This window comes from Otolemur garnettii, unplaced genomic scaffold, assembly GCF_000181295.1.
Source record: "Otolemur garnettii isolate 467f Iridium unplaced genomic scaffold, OtoGar3 scaffold00016, whole genome shotgun sequence".
In the NCBI taxonomy this organism is placed as follows: Eukaryota; Metazoa; Chordata; class Mammalia; order Primates; family Galagidae; genus Otolemur; species Otolemur garnettii.
In genome coordinates, this window is record NW_003852411.1 from 24881118 (window position 1) to 24885636 (window position 4519).

A 4519-nucleotide genomic window follows, 5' to 3' on the forward strand; every position below is an offset into this window, starting at 1 on the left:
CCCAGGAGTTGGAGGTTGCTATGAGCTGTGATGCCATGGCACTCTACCCAGGGGGGATAGCTTGAGGCTCCATCTCAAAAAACAACAACAACAACAAAAAACATAGTTAGAAGATTTGAAATGTTCCTAATACCCAAAATGATAGATGCTCAAGGTGATGGATATCCTAAATACTCTACTTGATCATTACACGTTTGTGCGTGTATCCAAATACCACATGTACCCTGGAAATATGTACAAATATTTTGTATCGATAAAAAAGGAAAAAGTATGCCTTCTGAACAAAATGAGATTAAATTAGAAATCAATAACAGATGGACAGATGAGAAAATTAAACAATAAGTCCATAGGTTAAAGAAGAAATCACAAAAGAAATTAGAAAATACTTTGAAATGAATGCAAATGGAAACACAATACATTAAAACTTATGGGCTATAGCTAAAGCAGTACTTAGAGGGAAATTTATAACTGTAAACATCTATATATATATATATAAAAAAAAAGAATGACTTCAGGGTCAGGCATAGTGGCTCATGCCTGTAGTCCTAGCACTCTGGGAGGACAAGGCAGATGAACTGCCTGAACTCACAGGTTTGAGGCCAGCCTGAGCCGGAGCGAGAACCTGCCTCTAAAAAAAAACAGCCAGGTGTTGTAGCAGGTGCCTGTAGTCCCAGCTACTCAGGAGGCTGAGGCAAGAGAATCGCTTGAGCCCAAGCATTTGAGGTTGCTGTGAGCTGTGATACCATAGCACTCTACCAAAGGTAAAAATGAGATTCTGTCTCAAAAATTAAAAAAAAAATTAAAAAATTAAAAAAAATGGCTTCAAATCAAGAACCTAATCTTCCACCTTAAGAAGCAAAAAAAAGGTACAAAGTAAACACAAAGCAAGAAAATAAAGATTAGAATAGATATAAATGAAATGGACTTGAAAAACAATTGGAATAAAAGAGAAGACAGAAATTGCTCAAACCGGAAATGTAAAAAGAAGACAGCATGACCAATCTTACAAAAATAGAAAGGATCCTCAGGGAATATTATGAACAACCATATGCCAATAAATTAGATAACATAAGTAAAACGGACAGATTCCTAGAAAGATAGAAATTACTGACTCAGAAAGAAATAGAAATCCTGAATAAACCCATAAAAAGTAAAGGCTGTATTAGTAATTTAAAATCTCTCCTCAAAGAAAAGCCCAGGCCAAGTGTGGTTTCACTGTTGAATTCAACCAATGTTTACATCAATTCTTCACAAATTCTTCCCAAAAATAAAAGAGGAAAGAACACTTGTCAATTTTCCTATGAGCCCAGTATTACCCTAATACGTGTACTAAAATCAGACCAAGAGATCACAAAAATCTTTATTATAAAAATACTCAATGCACTGGAAATAAAACTTAACTTTTACTTTTATCCAAGTAATACATGTACATTGTTTTACATGTACATCATTTTGAGTGGCCAACTGGGGTGGCTGACACATGAGCATTATCAGATGAAGGGGATTAGTGGCATTGGGGTTTTAGTTTCCAGTCTCTTTGAGAGTAGTGAACAGTGGCCTGAGACAAGTGGCTGGGCTGATGGAAGATCTGAGAATGGCTGACTTGCACGTGCTCTTAGAGACACATGAGCACAGTGCCGGGCACTCTGCAAGCCTTCAGCAACCTTAGCCATCATTAGCAATGTTACGTTGGCCAAGATGAATGTGTTTGATATGGCCAAACACACGCTGGAGTGTGAACTAGGTACGATTCCTGATACGAACTTTCTCCAAGGCAATCTGGCAATATGTTACAAAAGGTTTTTGTTGTTTAAGTATATATGCATTGAAGCAGCAACTTCATAGGACTTTATTCCGAAGAAAGAATTGGACAGATACATAATCATGTGATTCATCTCAGTGTTGTTTATAACAAGACAGACTAGAAAACATAATTGTTCAATAATAAAACTTAGTAAAATAAATTAGCCCCAGCTGAAAAGATAGATTATAAAGTTATTAAAAATCATGTTGTGGGGGAATGTCCTGTATGGAAAAATGTTAACTGAAAATTAACTTTTAAAATAGCCTGTATATAGGTGGATTGCTTGAGCTCAGGGGTTCAAAACCAACCTGAGCAAGGGCGGGACCCTGTCTCTACTAAAAATAGAAAAACTAGCCAGGCCTTATGGTAGATGCCTGTAGTCACGGCTACTTGGAAGGCGGAGGCAGAGGACTGCTTGGTCCCACAAGTTGGAGGTTGCAGGGAGCTGCAATCTCACCACTGTACTCGAGTCTGTCATGTGTTCTTCCAATTTCCATTAAAAATACTTATAATATAGGTGGGCATGGTGGTGCACTCCTGTAGTTCCAGCTACTGGGAGGCTGAAGCAAGAGATCACTTGAGCTCAGGAGTTGGAGATGGCTGTGAGCTATGATGATGGCATGGCACTCTAGCCTGGGCAACAGAGTGAGACTCTGTCTCAAAAATAAATAAATAAGTGTAAAATAGCATATACAATATGACTGTAAATATACGAAAAGTAAAAATTTTATGTGCGTAGAAAATATCAACAAAGATTATCTCCCATTAGCATGATTATAGGTAGTTTTTATTTAATTTTCTTTCTGTAAATTTCTGTATGTTCTATGTCTACTTCAGAGAAATTTTCCTTTTTTTTTCTTTTTTGTTAGTGAAGGGAGAAAAGCCAATAATGTTATTGAAAAGAGCACAACAGTCCATGTTACCCTCCTTCACATTTCATTGCCTACTCTTTCAATTGTCTGTAATTGACTCTCTAATTGATCCTTGAGTGTTCGTTTTATCTTTTCCAACCTGGAAACTGTATGTCTTGTAAGAACTCTTTTGACATGAGAAGTTTTCCATTATTCTCAGCGTATCTTTCAGACCAGAGCAATTAACCCCCTTTACCCAGCAGCACTCCTCCCAAAGCCAGCAGAGTCTTCAGAAGTTACTAATCTCACCAGCGTTCTCTAGCTGCAGCCCCTGCAAGTCAATAATGGTTTACTGATTGTCTGTAACAGGTACGTGTCTCTTTCCTTGGCAATGTGAAGAGGGTACCTCAGCCACAGAGCAGCATTAACCTGGGCTCCATTTTTCATCTGTCTCCTTCAACATAGCTAGAACATCAAGTACCAGCAACTTAATTAAGAAAGCAAATAGCAGAATTACTAACAAAGGCCACTCTCACGTTACATGAATATTCTCAAGCAATAGGTATTATAAATATTTGTGGTGTGCACCAACAAATCTGAGGAAGCACATCTGATACCTACAACAGGCTTAAAGCAAAATGAGAAAATTATTCTGGAAAATAACAGATGCTCTCAGACCAAATATATTTCCCTGGAGGAAAAAGAAATAAACAGAGAATAACCCCAGACATGATCAGGACATCCAACTGAGGAAACATCAATATTATAGACCATTCAATTAAAAATTATATGCCCGGGGTTTATTTGGGGTTATTTGTTCTTGATTTAGGGGCCTGGGAATGGTTGTTGAAATAAATCAGGAATATAGGAAAAGTCTATAACCTTCCAAAAATCCCATGCTGTATCTGTTAGAACATTTTGTAACTAGGAGGACATCTAGGGAAGAAAGTATTGGCTCCAGAGTCAGGCAGAAATGTATCCTGCGATCAGCTCTGACGATCTAGATATGTGACCTTGAGCAAGTAATTGAACATCTCTGAACTTATGTTCTCATCTGTAAAATGGGTGTAGAAATACCTATCTCAAGGGTTGATGTGAATATCAAATAAAAGAATGTAAAGAAAACATCTAGCATAGTGCCTGGTGTAGGCACCACACATATAGTGGCACTTAACATTACTGGTAACATTCAGGGACAGTGTGTAACATCGGAGAAGCAAAACAGAGTTTAATAAACAAACACAAATGACTGAGCACTTTATAGAAGCAGGTAGCTACTCACTGGAGAAGATAGCAGAAGACTTTTGTTTAGGACTAATCATGGGGTTAGACCACTGAGTAAGGATGGATTGTAACTGTACCTAACCCAACCAACACTCATATGGTGTAGCAGACATACACAAACAAATGATACACAACGTTGTAGCAGACACCTATTAATTATTTTTATACTTAAAATCTTGAATGTCTTTACATATTGCTTAGAATCTGGAACTAAAATAAGTAAGGGTGACACAGCGAAGAAATGGTGGGATCTAAGGTCAAAGTTACAAGTAGGATGGATTCCCTGCTTCCTACTCTGTCTTCTTTAGTTGGTTGACCTTGGGCAATTAATTTAACTCCAAATCTGTTTTTCCATCTGTAAAATGATGGTTAAAAATGCTTACCTTTGGTTGTTGTGTGATCCCTAAGATTATGTAGGTCACGAAAGCTGGAACATGCTGGCTTTGGCGTACGTGAAGGTGTTGGAGAGTCCTGGAGATGTGGGCTGAAATACAGGCTCTCGGAGGTGAGCTCAGAGATTTCTGTGGAGGAAGAGGGAGGACAGTTGGGGGAACAATCAACGTAGCTACATCCTTGGGTA